The sequence below is a fragment of the Arachis stenosperma genome, chromosome 4, assembly GCF_014773155.1.
Source record: "Arachis stenosperma cultivar V10309 chromosome 4, arast.V10309.gnm1.PFL2, whole genome shotgun sequence".
In the NCBI taxonomy this organism is placed as follows: Eukaryota; Viridiplantae; Streptophyta; class Magnoliopsida; order Fabales; family Fabaceae; genus Arachis; species Arachis stenosperma.
Window position 1 is genome coordinate 31,760,159 of NC_080380.1, and position 23,231 is coordinate 31,783,389.

The 23,231-nt window shown below is 35.1% G+C and overlaps 2 non-coding genes across 2 annotated transcripts; one reads left to right on the forward strand and one right to left on the reverse strand.

Moving 5' to 3' along the window:
* Positions 1-1,134: 1,134 nt before the first annotated feature.
* On the forward strand, positions 1,135-1,242 carry LOC130978464 (small nucleolar RNA R71). The gene has a single exon (XR_009086106.1). It is a non-coding gene; the product is annotated as a small nucleolar RNA R71 (small nucleolar RNA).
* Positions 1,243-6,712: 5,470 nt separating this feature from the next.
* On the reverse strand, positions 6,713-6,820 carry LOC130977218 (small nucleolar RNA R71). The gene has a single exon (XR_009084920.1). It is a non-coding gene; the product is annotated as a small nucleolar RNA R71 (small nucleolar RNA).
* Positions 6,821-23,231: the final 16,411 nt, after the last annotated feature.

Genomic DNA, 23,231 nt, shown 5'->3' on the forward strand with positions numbered 1-23,231 from the left:
ATGGCTAGCCGGCTTAAACTCCGCGAGTCGTGACTAGTTCCCTATGATATTATATACTTATCTTTTGTTATATCTTGTCTGTTTCTTATGCCTTAATCTAGTAGCTCCGTTAGTACGTTTAAGCTTCGAAATTCTGTTTTTGAGCTATATCTTTCATCGGGCTTCTAGATTATGCTATTCTTTCCATATATATATATATATATATATATATATATATATATATATATATATATATATATATATATATATATTATGTATGAGTTTAGAATTGTCGTAATCTCTGATTAACCTTGGCTTTACGACGCGAGGTAAGGCTTAGGCTAATTAGGGTGTTACAATTCACATCCTCCTCTTCCTCTCTAGGTTTGGCCATACCAAGTAAGGTTATGGCCTTGCACTCTCTTTTTGGATTCTCTTCTGTATTGCTTGGGAGAGTACTAGGAGGAGTTTCAGTGACTTTTTTACTCAGCTGGCCCACTTGTGCCTCCAAATTTCTAATGGAGGACCTTGTTTCATTCATGAAACTTAGAGTGGCCTTAGATAGATCAGAGACTATGTTTGCTAAGCTAGAGGGGCTATGCTCAGAATTCTCTGTCTATTGCTGAAAGGATAATGAAAAAGGCTTGCTATTGCTAAACCTGTTTCTTCCACTATTATTAAAGCCTTGTTGAGGCTTTTATTGATCCTTCCATGAGAAATTTGGATGATTTCTCCATGAGGAATTATAGGTGTTTCCATAGGTTTCACCCATGTAATTCACCTCTGCCATTGCAGGGTTCTCAGGATCATAAGCTTCTTCTTCAGAAGATGCTTCTTTAGTACTGTTGGATGCATTTTGCAAACCATTCAGACTTTGAGAAATCATATTGACTTGCTGAGTCAACATTTTGTTCTAAGCTAATATGACATTCAGATTATCAATTTCAAGAACTCCCTTCCTTTGAGGCGTCCTATTACTCACAGGATTCCTTTCAGAAGTGTACATAAACTGGTTATTTGCAACCATGTCAATGAGTTCTGAGCTTCTGCAGGCATTTTCTTCAGGTGAATAGATCCACCTGCAGAATGGTCCAATGACATCTTAGACAATTCAGACAGACCATCATAGAATATATCCAGGATGGTCCATTCTGAAAGCATGTCAGAAGGGCACTTTTTGGTCAGTTGCTTGTATCTTTTCCAAGCTTCATAGAGGGATTCACCTTCTTTCTGCCTGAAGGTTTGAACCTCCACTCTAAGCTTGCTCAACTTTTGAGGAGGAAATAACTTAGCTAAGAAAGTCGTGACCAGCTTATCCCAAGAGTTCAGGCTATCTCTAGGCTGAGAGTTCAACCATGTTCTAGCTCTGTCTCTTACAGCAAAAGGGAAAAGCATAAGCTTATAGACCTCGAAATAAACTCTATTGGTCTTAACAGTATCACAGATCTGCAAGAATTCAATTAAGAACTGAAAAGGATCTTCTGATAGAAGTCCATAAAACTTGCAATTCTGTTGCATCAGAGAAACTAATTGAGGCTTAAGCTCAAAATTGTTTGCTCCAATGGCAGGGATTGAGATGCTTCTTCCATGGAAATTGGAGTTTGGTGCAGCAAAGTCACCAAGCATCTTCCTTCCATTGTTGTTGGGTTCGGCCATGTTTCCTTCTTTTTTGAGATTCTCTGTAAGGTTTTCTCTGGATTGTTGTGCATTAGCTTCTCTTAGCTTCTTCTTCAGAGTCCTTTCAGGTTCAGGATCTGCTTCAACAAGAATGTCATTGTCCTTGCTCCTGCTCATATGAAAAAGAAGAGAACAGAAAAGAAGAGAAATCCTCAATGTCACAGTATAGAGATTCCTTTATGTGAGTAGAAGAAGAAAAGAATAGAAGAAGGAGAAGAGAAAAATTCGAACATAGAGAGGAAGAGAGGGTTCGAATTTTAAGATGAAGATAAGTGTTAGTAAATGAATAAAATAAATAGAAAGAGATGAGAGAGAGAAGAAAATTCAAATTTTGATTAAGAGGAAAGAAAAATATTTTTGTTTTTATTTTAATTATTAATTAAAATCGAAAATTAAGAGTAGAGGTAAAATAAAATTAAAATTTGAAACAATTAGTTAATTAAAAGAATTTTGAAAAAAGGGTGAGGAGTTTTTGAAAATTAGAGAGAGAAAATTAGTTAGGTAGTTTTGAAAAAGATAAGAATTTTAAAATCAAACAAGAAGTTAAGTCGTTAATTGAAAAAGAATTGAAAATCAATTTTGAAAAGATAAGAAGTTAGAAAAGATTTTGAAATTGATTTTGAAAAAGATATGATTTGGAAAAGATATGTTTGAAAAGATATGATTGAAAAGATATGATTGAAATTTATTTTGAAAAAGATTTAATTTTTAAAATCAAAATTAATGACTTGACTCACAAGAAATCAAAAGATATGATTTTAAAATTTAAAGTTTGAATCTTTCTTAACAAGAAAGTAACAAACTTGAAAATTTTGAATCAAAACATTAATTGTTAGTATTAATTTCAAAAATAAAAGATAAAATTAAGAAAAAGATTTTTGAAAATTAATTTAAAAAAATTTTCAAAAATAATAAAAAGAAAAAAGAAAAAATTTGATTTTGAAAAGATAAATTTTTGAAATTGAAATCTTGACTTGACTAACAAGAAACAACTTATTTTAAAAAAATTTTACTAAGTCAACCCAAAATTTCGAAATTTATGAGGAAAATAAGGGAAAGATATTTTTTTTATTTTTGAATTTTTAATGATGAGAGAGAAAAACACCAATTTGAAGCAAAACATAAAAATTATGAATCAAGACAACTAATGCATGCAAGAACACTTTGAATGTCAAGATGAACACCAAGAACACTTTGAAGATCATGATGAACATCAAGAACTTATTTTTGAAAAATTTTCACGAAAGGAAAAACATGCAAGACACCAAACTTAGAAATTTTCAATGTTTAGACTCTAATAATTCTAAAATGCATATGAAAAACAAGAAAAGGCACAAAACAATAAAATGTAAAGATCAAACAAGAAGACTTACCAAGAACAACTTGAAGATCATGAAGAACACCATGCATGAGTTTTCGAAATTTTTTTTTTAGAAAAATTAAAAATGCTATTGACACCAAACTCAAAACTTGACTTTAGACTCAAACAAGAAACATAAAATATTTTTTTGGTTTTTATGATTTTATTAATTTTTTTTGGATTTTTCGAAAATATCTTTTTGGAAAAACGAAAACAAAGAAAAAATTTTGAAAAATTTTTGAAAACTTTTTGAAAAGGAAATAAAGGTTGAAACAAAAAGAAAATTACCTAATCTGAGCAACAAAATGAACCGTCAGTTATCCAAACTCAAACAATCCCCAGCAACGGTGCCAAAAACTTGGTGCACAAAATTGTGATCTCAATGGCGTCAACAACTTGGTACGCACAATTGTAATCTCAACTCTTTTTCACAACTTCGCACAACTAACCAGCAAGTGCACTGGGTCGTCCAAGTAATAAACCTTATGTGAGTAAGGGTCGATGCCACGGAGATTGTCGGCTTGAAGCAAGCTATGGTCATCTTGTAAATCTCAGTCAAGCGGATTTAAATGGTTATGGAGTTTTGATAATTTAAAAGATAAAGAAACATAAAATAAAGATAGAGATACTTATGTAATTCATTGGTGAGAATTTCAGATAAGCGTATGGAGATGCGTTGTTCCTTCTGAATCTTTGCTTTCCTATTTCCTTCATCCAATCCTTTATACTCCTTTCTATGGCAAGTTGTATGTTGGGTGTCACCGTTGTCAATGGCTACTTCCCGTCCTCTCAGTGAAAATGGTCATCTACGGTTTCTGTACGGCTAGTCAACTGTCAGATTTCTCGTCTCGGATGAAAAATACCATGCACAGATATCGTATGGCTAATCAGCTGTTGGTTCTCGATCGTGTAGGAATAGTATTTACTATCCTTTTGTGTCTGTCACTACACCCTACAGTCGCGAGTTTGAAGCTCGTCACAGTCATCCCATCCCAAATCCTACTCGGAATACTACAGACAAGGTTTAGACTTTCCGGATCTCAAGAATGCTGCCAATGGATTCTAGCTTATACCATGAAGATTCTAATCTCGGATTCAGATGCCCCATTGTCAGAGGGGAGTCGATGTGAATCGTTGATTAGAAATCCAAGAGATATACATTCAAGCTTGTTTTCATGTAAAACGGAAGTGGTTGTCAATCACGCGTTCATAAGTGAGAATGGTGATGAGTGTCACATAATCATCACATTCATCATGTTCTTGTGTGCAAATGAATATCTTAGAATAAGAATAATCATGAATTGAATAGAAGAACAATAGTACTTTGCATTAATACTCGAGGAATAGTAGAGCTCCACACCTTAATTTATGGTGTGTAGAAACTCCACCGTTGAAAATACATAAGAACAAGGTCTAGGCATAGCCGAATTGCCAGCCTCCCCAAGTACAATAGTAAAAAGTTCTATTTATACTAAACTAGTTACTAGGGTTACAGAAATAAGTAAATGATGCAGAAATTCACTTCCGGGCCCACTTGGTGTGTGCTTGAGCTAAGCATTGAAGCTTTCACATGTAGAGGCCTTCTTTGGACCTAAACGCCAGATTTTAACTTGTTTCTGGCCTTTGACTCTAACTTGCAACTTGTTTTTGGCGTTTCACACCATAATAGGGCAGAAAGCTGCCGTTGAATGCCAGTTTGCATCATCTAAACTTGGACAAAGTATAGACTATTATATATTTCTGAAAAGCCCTGGATGTCGACTTTCTAATGCAATTGAGAGCGCGCCATTTGGGTTTCTGTAGCTCCAAATATTCATTTTCGAGTGCAGGGAGGTCTGAATCCAACAGCATCAGTAGTCCTTTTTCAGCCTCTGAATTGGATTTTTGCTCAGGTCCCTCAATTTCAGCCAGAAAATACCTGAAATCATAGAAAAACACACAAACTCATAGTAAAGTCCAGAAATGTGAATTTTGCTTAAAAACTAATAAAAATGTACTAAAAACTAACTAAATCATACTAAAAACTATGTAAAAACAATGCCAAAAAGCGTATAAATTATCCACTCATCAATGTTCATCTTGACATTCAAAGTGTTCTTTCCTGCATTGTTTATTTGATCTTAGTTTTTCATGATTAGTTTCATTTTGTTGTTTTTCTCTTTCATCATTATAAATTCAAAAAAAATTCAAAATTACGTCCTTTAAAGTCAATAATACAAAGAATTGAAGATTCAGAACATACAGCAGAGGAATCACAGAGAAAAAGCTGGGCGTTCAAAACACCTAGTAAAGAAGGATTTCTGGCGTTTAATACCTGGTTGGCGTTTAATGCCCAAGGAGGTAGCCAAGTGGGCGTTAAACGCCAGAATGGATACCATTCTGGGCATTTAACGCCAGGATAGCACCAAGGAGGTAGTTTTGTTTTCAATTCAATTTTTTTCAATTTTTCAAGTTTTAAAACTAATTTTTCAAAATGTTATCTTTTTCATATCCTCTCTTATCAATCATATCTTTTTCAAAATCAAATCTTTTTCCTTTTTCTTTTAATATTTTTCAAAAATCCTTCCTAACAATTAATGTTGTGATTCAAAAATTTCAAGTTTGTTACTTTCTTGTTAAGAAAGGTTCAATATTTGAATTTTAGAATCATATCTTTTAATTTCTTGTTAGTGAAGTCATCAATTTTAAAAATCAAATCTTTTTCAACCATATCTTTTCAATCATATCTTTTTAATAATCAAATTTGTTTTTCAATCATATATTTTCAAACATCCCTTTTTCAATCAAATCTTTTTCAAATCATATTTTTTTCAAATTTTGATTTCAAAAATCTTTTCTAACTTCTTAACTTTTGAAAAATTGATTTTCAAATCTTTTTCAACTAATCACTATTTCTTATCTTTTTCGAAAATCACTAACCACTTTTTCAAAAATCCTTTTTAATTTTTGAAAACTCTCTCTCTCATCTCTTTCTATTTAATCACTAACACTCCTCCTCTCTTAATAATTTGGATCCCCTCTCTCTCTCTCTCTATAAGTTCAAATTCCTCTCTCTAACCTCATCCTTCTATTCTTCTTTTCCTCTGACACATCAAGGAATCTCTATACTGTGACATAGAGGATTCCATACTTTTTTGTTCTCTTCTCTTTCATATGAGTAGGAACAAAGATAAAGGCATTCTTGTTGAAGCTGATCTTGAACCTGAAAGGACTCTGAAGAGGAAGCTAAGAGAAGCTAAAGCACAACTCTCTGGAGATGACCTAACAGAAATCTTCGAAAAAGAAGAAGACATGGCAGCCAAAAATAACAACAGTGCCAACAATGCAAGGAAGGTGCTTGGTGACTTTACTGCACCTACTTCCGACTTCTATGGGAGAAGCATCTCTATTCCTGCCATTGGAGTAAACAACTTTGAGTTTAAGCCTCAATTAGTTTCTCTGATGCAACAGAATTGCAAGTTTCATGGACTTCCATTGGAAGATCCTCATCAGTTCTTGGCTAAATTTTTATAAATCTGTGACACTGTTAAGACCAATGGAGTTGATTCCGAGGTCTACAGACTTATGATTTTCCCTTTTGCTGTAAGAGACAGAGCTAGTATATGGTTGAACTCTCAACCTAGAGACAGCCTGAACTCTTGGGAAAAGCTTGTCAATGCCTTCTTAGCTAAATTCTTTCCTCCTCAAAAGATGAGTAAGCTTAGAGTAAAAGTTCAAACCTTCAAACAGAAGGAAGGTGAATCCCTCTATGAAGCTTGGGAAAGATACAAGCAATTGATCAGAAGGTGTCCTTCTGACATGCTTTCAGAATGGAGCATCATAGGTATCTTCTATGATGGTCTGTCTGAGTTATCCAAGATGTCATTGGACCTTTCTGCAGGTGGATCTATTCATCTGAAGAAAATGCCTGCAGAAGCTCAGGAACTCATTAAAATGGTTGCAAATAACCAGTTCATGTACACTTCTGAAAGAAATCCTGTGAACAATGGGATAACACAAAAAGAAAAGAGTTCTTGAGATTGATACTCTGAATGCCATATTGGCTCATAACAAAATATTGACTTAGCAAGTCAATATGATTTCTCAGAATCTGACTGGATTGCAAGCTGCATCTGGCAGTGCTAAAGAAGCCTCCTCTGAAGGAGAAGCTTATGACCCTGAGAATCCTGCAATGGAAGAGGTGAATTACATGGAAGAACCCTATGGAAACAACTACAATTCTTAATGGAGAAATCACCCAAATTTATCATGAAAGGATCAACAGAAGCCTCAACAAAGCTTCAACAACAATAATGGTGGAAGAAATAGGGTTAGCAATAGCAAGCCTTTTCCATCATCTTCTCAGTAACAGACAAAGAACTCACTGGAGATGGTAGACAATTCAAGGAAACAGGCTTATGGACTTGTAGAGGATGTCTTAGTGAAGGTTGAAGGCCTTTACATCCCTGCTGACTTCATAATCCTGGACACTGGGAAGAATAAGGATGAATCCATCATCCTTGGTAGACCCTTTCTAGCCACAGAAAAAGCTGTGATCGATGTTGACAGAGGAGAATTGGTCTTTCAAGTGAATGAGGACTACCTTGTGTTTAAGGCTCAAGGATCTCCTTCTGTACACATGGAGAAGAAAAATGAAAAGCTTATCTCAATACAAAGGCAACCAAAGCCCCCACATTCAAACTCTAAGTTTGGTGTTAGGAGGCTCTAACCATTCTCAGATATCTGTGAGACTCCATGAGAGCTCACTATCAAGCTATTGACATTAAAGAAGCGCTTATTGGGAAGCAACCCAATTTTTATTTATTTATCTATGTTAAATTTCCATTGTTATTCTATGTTTTCTTTAGGTTGATGATCATGTAGAGTCACAAAAACAACTACAAAAATTAAAGCAAATTCAAAAATAGCATTAAATACAGCACACCCTGGAGGAGGAGCTAGCCGGCATTTAAACGCCAGTAAGGGTAGCAGAATGCGCTTTAAACGCCTACTCTGGCACCATTATGGGCGTTTAACGCTAGAAAATGGCACCAGACTGGCGTTTAACACCAGAAAAGGGCACTAAGTTGGCGTTCAACGCCATAAAGGGAAGAAAAGCAGGCGTTAAACGCCAGAAATGGGCAGTAACCTGGCGTTTAAAGCCAGGATTGACACTAGGAGAGCGTTTACATGCCAAAATGGTGCAGGGATGAGAAATCATTGACACCTCAAGATCTGTGGATCCCACGGGATCCCCACCTACCTCAACTCACTCTCTCTTCTTTACATCTCCCCATACCACCTTTCCCTAAATACCCCTCACCAATCACCTCCATCTCTCTTCCCCATCACCACTTCACCACTCACATCCACCCACTCTTCCCCAAAAACCCCACCTACCCCACCTTTCAAATTCAAAAAAACTTTCCCTCCCAAACCAACCCTCACATACGAACCCTACCCCTCTCTCTACTCCTATATAAATCCTTCATCCCTTCTTCATTTTCAGACATCATATACACTTCTTTCCTACCTTGGCCAAACCACTCACACCTCTCCATCTCTTCCATTTTTTCTTCTTCTTCGTCCCTTTTTTCTTCTTTTGCTCGAGGACGAGCAAACATTTTCAGTTTGGTGTGGAAAAAGTGTTGCTTTTTATTTTTCCATAACCATTTATGGCACCTAAGGCCGGAGAAACCTCTAGAAAGAGGAAAGGGAAGGCAAAAGCTTCTACCTCCGAGTCATGGGAGATGGAAAGATTCATCTCAAAGGTCCATCAAGACCACTTCTATGAAGTTGTGTCCAAGAAGAAGGTAATCCCTGAGGTCCCTTTCATGCTCAAAAGGAATAAGTATCCAGAGATCCGACATGAGATCCGAAGAAGAGGTTGGAAAGTTCTCACCAACCCCATTCAACAAGTTGGAATACTAATGGTTTAAGAGTTCTATGCTAACACATGGATCACCAAGAACCATGATCAAAGTGTGAACCCGAACCCAAAGAATTGGCTCACAATGGTTCGGGGGAAATACTTAGATTTCAGTCTGAAAAATGTAAGGTTGGCATTCAACTTGCCTATGATGCAAGGAGATGCAAGCCCCTACACTAGAAGGGTTAACTTTGATCAAAGGTTAGACCAAGTCCTCATGGACATATGTGTGGAAGGAGCTCAGTAGAAAAGAGACTCCAAAGGCAAGGCGGTTAAATTGAGAAGTCATGACCTTAAACCCATGGCTAGAGGATGGTTAGAGTTCATCCAACGCTCCATCATTCCTACTAGCAACCGATCCAAAGTGACTGCAGATCGGGCTATCATGATCCATAGCATCATGATTGGAGAGGAAGTGGAAGTTCATGAGATCATACCTCTAAAACTATACAAGGTTGCTGACAAACCTTCCACTTTGGCAAGGTTAGCCTTTCCTCATCTCATCTGTCACCTATGCAGTTTAGCTGAAATTGTCATAGATAAAGACATCCTCATTGAAGAGGACAAGCCCATCACTAAAAAGAGGATGGAGCAAATAAGAGAGCCCACTCATGTACCTCAACAAGAGCATGAGGAAGTCCCTCATCAAGAAATTCCTGAGATGCCTCAAGGGATTCATTTTCCTCCACACAACTATTGGGAGCAACTCAACACCTCTTTGGGAGATTTGAGTTCCAATATAGAGCAACTAAGGATGGAGCACCAAGAGCACTCCATTATTCTCCATGAAATTAGAAAGGATCAAATAGCTTTGAGGAAAGAGCAAAAAAGGCAAGGAAGAGACATAGAGGAGCTCAGGCATTCCATTGGATCTTCAAGAGGAAGAACTAGCTGCCATCACTAAGGTGGACCCGTTCTTTGATTTCCTTATTCTTATTTTTCTGATTTTTTATTTTTATGCTTTATGTGTTATCTATGTTTGTGTATTTATTACATGATCATTAGTGTCTAGTGTCTATGTCTTAAAGTTATGAATAATTCCATGAATCCTTCACCTCTCTTAAATGAAAAATGTGCCTAATTACAAAAGAACAATAAGTACTTGGATTTCAAATTTTATCTTGAAATTAGTTTAATTATTTTGATGTGGTGGCAATACTTTTTGTTTTCTGAATGAATGCTTGAACAGTGCATATTTTTGATAGTGAAGTTTATGAATATTATTGTTGGCTCTTGAAAGAATGATGAACAAAGAGAAATGTTATTGATAATCTGAAAAATCATGAAATTGATTCTTGAAGCAAGAAAAAGCAGTGAAAAAGAAAAAAAAAAGTAGCCAAAAAAAGAGGCGAAAAAGAAAAAGAAAGAAAAAGAAAAAGCAAGCAGAAAAAGCCAATAGCCCTTTAAACCAAAAGGCAAGGGTAAAAGGGGATCCAAGGTTTTGAGCATTAATGGATAGAAGGGCCCAAGCGGCTAAATCAAGCTGTCCCTAATCATGTGCTTGTATCATGAAGGTCCAAGTGAAAAGCTTGAGACTGAGTGGTTAAAGTCATGGCCCAAAGCAAAAGCGTGTGCTTAAGAACTCTGGACACCTATAACTGGGGACTTTAGCAAAGCTAAGTCACAATCTGAAAAGGTTCACCCAGTTATGTGTCTGTGGCATTTATGTATCCGGTGGTAATACTGGAAAATAAAGTGCTTAGGGTCACAGCCAAGACTCATAAAGTAGCTGTGTTCAAGAATCAACGTACTGAACTAGGAGAATCAATAATACTATCTAAAATTATGAGTTCCTATAGATACCAATCATTCTGAATTTCAAAGGATAAAGTGAGATGCCAAAACTGTTCAAAAGCAAAAAGCTACTAGCCCCGCTCATCTTGTTGGGACTAAGTTTCATTGATATTGTGGAATTCATTATATATTCTCTTCATTTTATTCTATTCTATTTTCAGTTGCTTGGGGACAAGCAACAATTTAAGTTTGGTGTTGTGATGAGCGGATAATTTATACGCTTTTTGGCATTATTTTTAGGTAATTTTTAGTATGATTTTGTTAGTTTTTAGTATATTTTTATTAGTTTTTATGCAAAATTCTCATTTCTGGACTTTACTATGAGTTTGTGTGTTTTTCTATGATTTCAGGTATTTTCTGGCTGAAATTGAGGGACCTAAGCAAAAATCTGATTCAGAGGCTGAAAAAGGACTGCAGATGCTGTTGGATTCTGACCTCCTTGCACTCGAAATGAATTTTCTGGAGCTACAGAAGCCCAATTAGCGTGCTCTCAATTGCGTTGAAAAATAAACATCCTGGGCTTTCTAGCAATGTATAATAGTCCACACGTTTTCCGAGATTTGATGGCCCAAACTGGCGTTCCATGTCAGCATAAAAATTATGGCGTATAACGCCCAAACTGGCATAAAAGCTAGAGTTAAACGCCCAAACTAGCACCAAAGCTGGCGTTTAACTCCAAGAGAAACCTATGTACGTGAAAGATTCAATGCTCAGCCCAAGCACATACCAAGTGGGCCCTGGAAGTGGATTGCTGCATCATTTACGTATTTCTGTAAACCCTAGGTTACTAGTTCTCTATAAATAGGACCGTTTACTATTGTATTTTGATCTTTTTGATCATCTGTGATCTTTTGATCATCTTTGATCTTGGGATCAAGTCTTTGAACCCTTTTTTTATTGTTTCATGTTATTTGGGAGGCATAGATTAAGGTGTGGAGCTCTGCTGTTCCTCATGAATCAATGCAATTACTACTATTTTATATTCAATTCAAGCTTATTCTTGTTCTAAGATATTCACTCATACTTCAACCTGGTGGATGTGATGATTCGTGACACTCATCATCATCCCTCCTTATGAATGCATGCCTAAAAACCACCTCCATTCTATCTGCGAGAGCTTGAGTGTGTATCTCTTGGCCTCCAGGTTTATGACGCATGGTTGCCTCTCCTGACAACAGAGCTTCCATTCTGTGCGATCAGAGTCTTCGTGGTATAAGCTAGAATCACATGGGCAGCATTCTTGAGATCCAGAAAGTCTAAACCTTGTCTGTGGTATTCCGAGTAGGATCTGGGATGGGATGACTATGACGAGCTTCAAACTCACGATTGTGGGGCGTAGTGACAGTGCGCAAAAGGATCAATGGATCTTATCCCGACATGATCGAGAACCGACAGATGATTAGTCATGCGGGAAACTGTAGAGGACCATTTTCACTGAGAGGATGGATGGTAGCCATTGACAACGGTGATCCACCTACATACAGCTTGCCATGGATAGTAGTATGAATGATTGGATGAAGGCAATAGAAAAGCAGATGCTCAGAGGGAACAAAGCATCTTCATACACTTATTTGAAATTTCCACCAATGAATTACATAAGTATTTCTATCCTATTTTATGTTCTATTTTGTTTTTTTTTTTTAGTTATCAAAACCCTATATCCATTTGAATCTGCCTGACTAAGATTTACAAGATAACCATAGCTTGCTTCAAGCCAACAATCTCCGTGGGATCGACCCTTACTCACGTAAGGTATTACATGGACGACCCAGTGCACTTGCTGGTCAACTGCACGGAGTTGTGTATAACGATTCCGTGTACCACCAGCATATGAAATCGGTGCTGCAAATTCATGTCTCTTTTGATACCTCTATTAAAAGCTTTGGCTCGCACATCATCAGAATCAAGCATTCTGGTAATGGTGGTATTTCTGCAGCCACGTTCTATGGTTGTTGCTCCTCTTCTACTGAAGCTTCTTCATCTATTAATGGTTTAGGCATTCTTGTCGCTTTTCGTTCTACTTCGTGGTTCTGTTGTGGAGTTGTTAGGGTTTTTGCAATAGAATAAAGTTCTGATCTTTTGTCATTTTCTTATTTTTCTTTCTCTTGAAGACTAGTTTCTTTCAGTTTGTTGAGATCTAGATGGGGTTCAAGGTTGAAACGCATTAAAAGTTTCTATCTTGATTATGATTTTCTTCTTCTTTTTTCATGTGCTGATTGTTACTTTCACGAACTTATTCACTAAATTTTGCATTTGTTTTGCTTTTAATTTTGCAACTTTTCTGCACTACTAGTTCTTTTTTTTCTGGGTTTCTCCATAAGTGATGATGCTTTATTGTGTTCTTCAATGTTCACAAAACAAGCTTTGGTTTCTCTTTCAAAAATATTAATCCTTTCTTCTTTAGTTTTCATTAGCACTTTCTCACATTCTTCCATTTCAACTTTTTGTTCTTGCTTATCCACATCATCATCATCAACAATAGGGGTTGAAGATTGCAAAAATTTGGGATAAGAGAAAGAAGAAATAGAGATGGAGTTGAAGTTAAAGTTAAAGGGTGGGAGTAATTTGGAAATTTTACTGAAAAGTCAACAAAAAATTAATATTTGTGTACTTTTGACGTAAAGAACTCATCTTTCATGGGTATAACGTTAGTTTTCTTGTTTGATGGATACTTTTTTCATGTTCCTAAAGTTAATGGGTACAAATAATTATTTTTTCTAGTCTAAAATATGTGTTATTTTGTATTTTTAATTATTGCTTAAATAATTAGATAATATTAGATATAATAAATGTAAAATTATAAATGTTACATGTATAAAATTATAAATACTAAATTAAATAAAAAAATTTTATGTTATTGTCTCTTCTAACATTATCGGTAAGATATTTGCAAATTGCAAGTAACAAAATTAATTTTCACTTAAATCAAAGACAATAACTCACAGTATATGAAAGTGATATAACCTTTTTCATTAACAATTGTCGAGTTAAGAATGTAAATTAATTTAATAATAATGACAAATATTAATTTATTGAGTTAAACACCCAATTGGGTTTGATTGTTTTCATTTAAGTGATGCAGGCCCATATGATAGAGTAGCAACCCAAACAAATGAAACAAATGTGCTCAAGTGTGATGTAGGTAATTTGATCTACTACGCAAGTCCAATCCTAACCAAACAATGGAGAAGCAAACCTAAAGCAAAGCTTCAGATACTCACTTCGGATAAACACAAGAGAAAGAGAGAAAGAAAGCTTCTTCTTCGAGCTCACTCACCAAAAAAAAAAAAAGAGAAAGTCAATCCAGAAAAGCAATGTCCAATCACACTAATCAAAGGCATGTTAAGCTAAGTCAGAAGTTAAATGTGATTTATTTCTATTTGCATGCAAGTTTATTTCTTCATTTCTTCTCCTACTCTATGCAACGCTATTTTTGGAAAAGTTGAAGAAAATGGTGGTTGATTTTCACTGTTATAAATCAAAGGCTAAAATTGTTACTTGGGGCCAAAGCGCACTCTCAAAGGTATGAATTTGTGATTATCATCGAGCAAACCAATCTCTGCTGCTCTGCACTCCTCAATCAAACAAAGAACCATATTTAAAATCCCTAATTTTGGGAGTTGATTGAAGAAAGAAAATGAAAGATTTCTGAAAGCCCAAGATTCAAGAAGTTGACTTTAGAGGAACCCTAATAGTGGCTCTTGTAACATCCAAACTTTTAGCACGTCATGATCGTACCAAAAAAAGGAGTTACTAACCTGTTTTCTTTTGTTATCTACTTAATATTGAGCCTTTACGTCGATATCGCATTTCAGTTTTTGAGAAAAATCCAAAAAATCTTGTTTTGTTAATAATCAAAATCATTCATCAAAGAACACCAAGTAATAATAATCACATAATTATTAATAGTAATAAATATTACACAAAAGAATTCAAATGAAACTCAGATACAATCCCTATCCCTCCAGATAAAATAGAAAATAAAGTAACAAGGGGAGTGAACTCTATAAAAGCGACAGGAATCATAAGTAAATCTATTAATGGTTCGCAGCTTCATGCTGAGTCTTCGAACTTACGTCAAGAAAGGGTGGAAGATTTTGGAGTGAGAACAAACCATGCGTTCTGATTAGAGAATGGGAATGCCGTAAAAGTAACGATTAAGATGCAAATAATTAACTTTACTTAATAAAACTATTTTTATCAAACCTTTGAAAATACTTTTTAATTCTACTTTAGATAATTAATTACTTTTCTTTAAATTTCTAAACTCAAAATAGATTTCAGTCACAAAACTTGTCATAACAACTATCTCTTAGCCACCTAATTAATTCTTAGTCACAACAACAGTTATTAATCACCTCAATACATCCACAAACCAATAGAATAAATTATTTGCAATTATTCACTAAACTTCAATTGCATTCATAAATTAAAATAGTTAATTTTAAAATAAATCTCCTACCTCAAATGTCGCCATTAAAAGAAGCTGAAGGCGGAATAACAGCGGGACAACTAGCTGAACTGCACCATCAACACCGCAGCCTCATCATTCTACCATGAACTAACATTGGTGGCAGCAACAACCTTTAGTAACGACAATGGCGGGGTAACTCACGGTAACAACTTTATTCAATACAAATAGTTTCAGTAACAAGCTTCACAGTAGAATGAATTGAGCCAACACAAAAGAATCAGAAACAGGGCAAAGCTTACCAAAATAGTAGTGGTTCTGACAGTGGTGGCGGCGTGCAGCTCGAAGGTGGACTACACCCACAGTAGCAATGGCCATGACAGTGGCTCCTCTAACTCGTGCGGTTCTGTCTCCCTTCCTTCACACCTCCGACAGCGATGGCCAAGGCTTTAGTGACGACCCTAGTAACGACAATAGCAACCCTCCAGCACGACGAAGGTGACGGCAGTAACAACAGTGTCTCCTCTCCCTTACAAACATTCTCTCTCTCTCTCTCTCTCTCTCTCTCTCTCTCTCTCTCTCTTTCTCTCTCACTCTCCCTCTCTCTTCTTGCTCGTTGGCAGTGACAGAAGTGGCAGCCATGAACCCCAGCAATGGCGGTGTCAGATCAGTCGCGACGGAGTCACGGCGGCATCCCCTTTCTCTTAGCCTTGGCTTGCGTCACGTCGCCCTCTTCTCTCTTCTGTGGCGGCGTTGAAGATGGAGTAATAGGCTCGGCGTGCAGCACCAGATGCGAGGGCAGCGAGAACGGGACGCAGTGTGGCGGTGACGACTAGACACGGTCTGGTCTCCCCCTCCTTTCTTTTCTTCCCTCGCAGCTCCCTCACTCTCAGATCTATTCTCTTTCTCTTTTGATATCTGCTGCTACTGTGTGTTAGTATTTTAGGAAAGAAAGGGAAGCGGTGTGGCGGTGGTGAGGCGGTTAGTGTTAGATAAATTAGGGTTAGGGTTATGTTTTGGGAATTTAGGATTTTAATTTGGGAATTAGGGGTTAGGTAGAGTATTAATTAAACCAAATTTAATCTAATAATAATATCTATAAAAATATTATTTAATTTCCAATTTAATTTATTTTCAAATAAATACTCTAATTCAATAATTAGAGATAATCAAATTAATTTTATGTAAAATTATAAAATAGGGTTCAAAATCTATTTATTCACATTAAACCATTTATCTAAAATCCTCATTAGTTTTCAATTACTCAAGCTTTCTAATCAATAATAAGAAAATATCTAATTAATATAAAATTTTCTAAAATTAATATCTTGAATAAATAAAATAAATCATAATTAATTTATTATTTAATTTCTCAAAATCTGGGGTTTTACATCCTACCCCACTAGTAGCACGATTCCCCACACCTTTGTACTATTGTACCAGCAAGTACACTGAGTTGTCCAAGTAATACCTGAGCGAGTCAAGGTCGATCCCACGAGGATTGTAGTTTGAAGCAAGCTATGGTTATCTTGCAGGTCTTAGTCAGGCGGAATCAAAAGATTGTTGGTTTTTATTCATCAAGACAAACTATTTAATGCAGAATAAAGAAAAAGAGGTAGAAAATACTGATAGGAATAGGGTTAAGGATTGGAGTTGATTTGTCTTTCTAAATGAACTATGGTACTACTGTCTTCTGTGCTTGTGAATGATCTTCTTCTATGGTAGACTTTATGTGATCAACACCATGGGCCGTGGTCATTGATCTCCTCTGCTACAGATTGAACGTCATTGGCAATGGTCATCCAATCTGACGAAAGGTGAAGCGCTAGCAAGTCATTCTTCTGGCGATCCTACTCAAAGCGCCATAGACAAGGTCGAATCTTCCGGATCAGAGAACGCTGCTTCTTTGGATTTTAGCCTTTACCACGGAAACCCTAATCTCCCTGGAAATTGGTTGAAACTGGTGTCTCGAGAAGTCTCCAATGCAGTCATGGATTAACCGTCTCAGAGATGTATAAACATAGCTGTTAGCTCGTGCTTTCCAGTCACGTATTCACTCGAACTCAAGTAGACGCAGGTGTTTGTCAGGCACGTTCATCTTAATGTGATGAACAGAGCTAATTTGTCAAATCATTCTATTCACCATGATGAAGATCAGATATACATCTTAGAGACATATCAAACATGGATCGGAGAAGAAATAGTAATACTTTTATTAATTTGTAGGACTCAGCAGGGCTCCTCCCCTCAACCTAGGAGGTTTAAAAACTCATGTTGAAGTAAAACTCAATGTAAAACGTGTATATGGCTGAATGATGATCCCAAAGCTCTAAATTACATAAAATAAATCCCTTAAATACTAAACAGATGACTAGTAAGGGTGAAACAACCTTTTTAGTGCTAAAATCCACTTCTGGGGCCCACTTGGTAAGTGTTTAGGTTGAGCTTTGATGAGATCCACGTGCTATGAGGTCTCTTGAGCATGGAACGTCAACTAGGGGGTTCGCTTTGGGTGTTTGTACATTGATTTCTGCTCTTTGGGCGCTAGACGCCTGGAAAGAGGCTGGTAGCTGGCGTTGGATGCCAGTTTTGAGCCTTTTAATCCGAAGTAAAGTATAAACTATTATATACTGCTGGAAAGCTCTGGAAGTAAGATTTCCATAGCCATTGAGAGCACTCTATTTGGACTTCTATAGCTCTAATAAAGCTCTTTCGAATACAGGCAGGTTAGATTCGGACAGCATCTCCAGTGCTTTCTCTGTCTCTGAATTAGACTTTTGCTCCAGCTTCTCAATTTCAGCTAGAAAATACCAGAAATCGTACAAAAACACAAAAACTCATAGTAGAATCCAAAAATGTGAATTTAACACTAAAACCTATAAAAACTTAATAAAAGCTATATGAAAATGATGTCAAAAAGCGTATAAAATACCCACTCATCACCCACTTATAAAAATTTTCGTCCTCAAAAATTGATACAAAATGAAAGATATTCCATACTACTTTGCTTTTAAAACACATTTAGAGAAGAAGCAATATATATATATATATATATATATATATATATATATATATATATAATTTTCAAATACTCTGATGGTTATACGGCATAAAGATACAAGGGTAGAATTGTGGTTGTAAAGCAAAAGTAGCAAGGCAAGTTCGACGCAAAAGATAACATGGTTCAATCATGTAATGGTAAGGCAAGATAACGAAAGGTTATAAAACAGGTTGGGGTTAAGACGATGTGATTAACATTCGCATAGTAATCTCGTATCAGCTTCAGAGTTGCAACTTTCCAACTTCGACTTCTAATGTTTCCCAACCCCACGACATGAGTTCCCTATTAGTTCTATTTCATCTATGATAACCTATTAACTTTTCCATATACATAAACCTTTAACATTAAGTTGGCCAGACTTAACATCAGCAGATATGCAACGGTAAGCTAACAGCATTAATCAACAGACACTCATGTGCATAAAGCTCTATTTCTCGTTACTAGGACAAGACCTATAACATGACAGACACTCAAAGTGTGCAATGAAGCACAGTTAGTCTATTTTCAAGGCTCTATTCAGGATGAACTGCTCTGATTACTCTTTTCTCAAAAGAATTGTTGAAGTTATCATCAAGCCTTAAAGAAAAACTTTATGTTTTGAGGAAAAGGAACCATAATGTAACTCCTACTTTTGATACGATCATGACGTGCTAAAAGTTAGGGTGTTACAGCTCTAACTAAGGTAAAAAAGAAAAGTTGAATCTCATTAAAGCTTAAGAAGAGAGAACCCAAATTAAGAGAATAGCAAAAATCTCACAACAAAGTTTGAAGTCTTGGAAGTATTGCACCTACACTAAAAGAAGCACTCCGCCAAGATGTAGAATAAAGTTATGAGTTCAGATGCTAGGTTCAGTGGATAGAGTTAAAGCTGTGATTCATCAATCTCCTTCATTTTTTAGTGTTTTGTATTTCAGTTTCAATGTATATCTTTGTTAGTTTTCTTTGAGAGGTAAAAGGCAAGAAAGAGAGACATTAAGAAAAAGCCATAGAGTGAAAAAGGCTGAGAGATACACTTGAGAGAAAAGTCAAGAGTGATTTTAGATTTATTTTGGTTATATTTTCTATCTTGTGTCACGTACCTGAGAAGTATACCTTGCTATGTTGGGTAAGCACTTAGTACAGTGAGTCTAGGTATTAGCATAACCAAGTCAAGTTTATATTGAAGCTTGTGTGCCCAAATAGGATTAAGTTGAGTTCAAGAAAATTGGTGTATGTAATACTTGAATTATAGTGAAAATTCCACCAATGTTGTGGTGGAGACTGGATGTAGGTTGTATCGCATAAGGCAACTAAACCAAGATATATGGTTGTGTCAACTTCTTCCTCTCTGTATTAATTCTGTTTTCTAATTTTATGAGACAAAATAAATTGTCTCCTGATTTATCCACTGCATAGATCAATCGAAATCAAAATTAAAGAAGGTCATAGATTCAACCCCCTTTTTTTTCTAAGACTTTTGAAACCTTCAACAATCAATAACAATATTAAACTTTAATTTGTCTAATAAGTTTAAAAGTGATCAAACTCATACATTAATTTTAGTTCATGTAAGATTTTGATCAACACACCACCATTAGAAACACTTGAAGTTGCAAATGCAGACAGCAGCATTTGGAACCCTATAGGCAGAGCATTTTCTTTCAGCTCACCGGCCAAAAGTGCTCAAGAGCACAAGAATTGGTATCCATATACCATTGTTTATCACAACCCTCTTCCTGCCATATGCAACTTATCTTTGCATCTCTTCTGTTGCAATGATGAGCAATTATCATCCCCAACACCACCACCATCCTTGTTGCACTTCACTATTTGCCACCATAATCATAAGAGAACCTATATATGTATTTATGTAATGAGGCCTACTACACATACAAGCTTTTTTGGCTTACAAACTATACAAGTTGGTCCAAGTCCAAGAAAAAAATACGCGCACCACTCCTTTAAAATCGAGCGTCCAACGCACACATTCATTATACCGCACTCTTCCTCTTCTTCCTCAATCAAAATGCAAACCATCAAGATTCGCACTCTTCCTCTTCTTCCATAATCAAAACGCAAACCGTTAAAATTCAAGAAAGATACAAATCTCCCTAAAAAATTACCAGAAAAAATGAAGAAACATTATTCAAGGTACTGTTTTACTATTCTTCTAGGTTTTTTTTCTAGATTGTCTCTGCCATGTGCCTCATCCTTAACCAGCAAAACATTAAAAGATTTCAAGAAGAAATATACTGTCTCTCCCATGTTTTGGGTGTATTTCTTAAATCCTTTGGGTGTATTTTTGTAACGGTTTGGGTGTATTTCTGTAACGGTTTGGGTGTATTTCTGTAACTGTTTGGGTGTATTTTTGTAATTCTTTCTATAACCGTTTGGGTGTAATTCTGTAATCGTTTGGGAGTATTTCTGTAATCATTTGATTGTATTTCTATAATCGTTTGGGTGTATTTCTGAAGTTTCATTATCTTCAAAACAATTTCAAAGCTTGATTTTAAAAACCAAAAAAATCGAGAAAAAAACGAAGCAAGAAGGAGATCTAACAAATTTGGCAAGAAATTCAAAAAAGAAACGAAATCTTTTGAAAAATGGAAGTTATATATTTGTGCGTTAATTGATTTGAATTGATTTAAAAATTTGTTAAAAAGGCACGTAACATAAACAGCGCATTTAGTGGGTTTCGTTTTTTTTAGACTTATAAAGCTTGTAAGCACAAAACACTTGTATGTAGAGATTAATCCTTATGTAATACCTACATACATGGCACAACAATATTCATATGCTTTTAAAATGTCGAATTTTAGTATTAGATGGTTTTTCATATTCATTGGTATAGCTACCTAGCTAAAAATTGTGGTTATACACCACCAGTTAATGAACATATACATCACAACAAATATATACGAGAGAAAGCTAAGTTAATGGGATGAACTTTTTATATCTTTGTAGGGACAAACATTATGTTTTTGTGAAGTTTTTATTATTTCCATTAATTCTTAAGTTCTTGATGTAATACCCTTGTTGTTATTCAATCTTAAATTGAATAATTAAATTATTATTTAATAATTTTTAAAAGTATTTTTATTGTCTTGGATATCAGGTCATATTAAATTTAGATTCGAATATTTAACACTTTTAAATAAATAAATAAATAAGTTATTTTAATTATGAACAATAAGATCGGTTTTCACAATAAATCCAATAAATTTTTAAAGAAAAAATATTTTTAATTATATAAAAAATTAAGAAGTAAATTAATTTTTTTAGTAATTAGAAAGAACAAATAATAACCCAAAATTAGTTAAAAGAAGTTTTAAGTCAAATTCAAGTTTAGTATAGTACCATCTATAAAATTTCTTAGGTTCAAATAGATTTGTCTTCTATGAAGGAGTACACATGATTGAAGGAGAATGGAAGGAATAAGGATCAGAGTTAACTTATTTGATTTTGTGAGGAGAAGAAGAACAACAACATATTGCGAGAAGTGGTTGGCCATGCTTCCTGAGGAATTTACGATCACTCTTTCTGAAAATGTGGATTATTCTTGTGTTATATGCAAGCATACCTTATTTTATCAGCGGGCACAGTAACTATGAAAATGACTTTTTCTTTAGTTAGATTATATGAACAAATGTCTCAACTAAAATATGATATTGCTATGGAACCTGTATAATTATAAGGGGTATGTTGAGTTAATACTCAAATTGGCCCCTGAAATTTGACTCCCAATTCAATTTAGTCCTTTAGATTTCAATTTACTCTAATTGTACCCTGAAATTTTGACTCGAGCCTCAAATTGGCCCTTCCGGCGTTTTCCATCACCGGAAAGCTGAGCTGCCAATTTTCGTTGACACCTGGCACCCTTGCAGTTAGATGACATGGCAAAATTTTTGAAGGAATCAATTTAACCCCCAAAAATTTTAAATAAAATCTAGAAGTCCCAATTTCCCCAAATCACAAGAGTGTCTTGAAGAGTTGAGAAGAATGTTGGAAAATAGCAGCCAAGGTTTAGGTAGAAAAACAACAATGGTTAAAAACAACACGAACTTCAATAAATTGAAAATAGTAAAAAAAGACTACTGACAATTCAGTTGGGGCTTAGTTCTAATATATTAAACAACTTAGTCAATTAAAAGTGTTTCACCTACCATTAAAAAACATGAATATTTTGTTAAAGGTATTTGATTTAATTTCAATTTGTCTCATGCAATCTTTAATCATGAAACATGAAACAATAAAGCAAGTAAAGTCAACAATATTTAAATACAATTACAACTTTGCTAATCAATGTAAACTCAACTCTGGATCAAATATCAAACTAGTATGCCATACAACACTATGCAACATTGCCAATACTTCATAGAATCTAATGAAACAAGTACAATCCCTTTTACTTTATCAATGGCCAGAATGAATAGGGACTAGTTCACCAGGATCTTTAACCATAATAATAATAATAATAATAATAATAATAATAATAATAATAATAATAATAATAATAAACAGGAAAATATTTAACAAAACATACCAGCTTCATCTGCGTTTTAATTATTGTTAAAACTAATGAACATTATTGTCAATCTTCAAGTGAAAAAGTAAATAACAAAAACTCATTGTCCTATCTAAAAAAAAAGAAAATAGAATAACAGCTTGTATGCTGTACCACTCACTGCAAAAAATCTGCACAATAATTATGTATGGAACAACAATATAATGTTCACATCTTAACAAGAACAAGTAATTTGTAATGAATCTCGTAAAAACTTATTAACAAAGTACGAAAAAGTAAACTATCACATACATTATCAAAAACATTAAGCATTTAAAAAGATGTCTTTTTGCAGTTTAACAAGTGCCGTGTAAAAATACTCATGCAGCAAATTTAAGGGAATGGTTCTTGAGAAATAAAATAGACTCCACTTTAATCACTAAGTCATTCTTTCCCTTAAAGATTCCAACTAGTAATCACACCCTTAAAGTTCATGTAGTAGAATTTTTTTTTATCAAAATTATATTATTGTTATGATCATTACATAATGCAGTACTC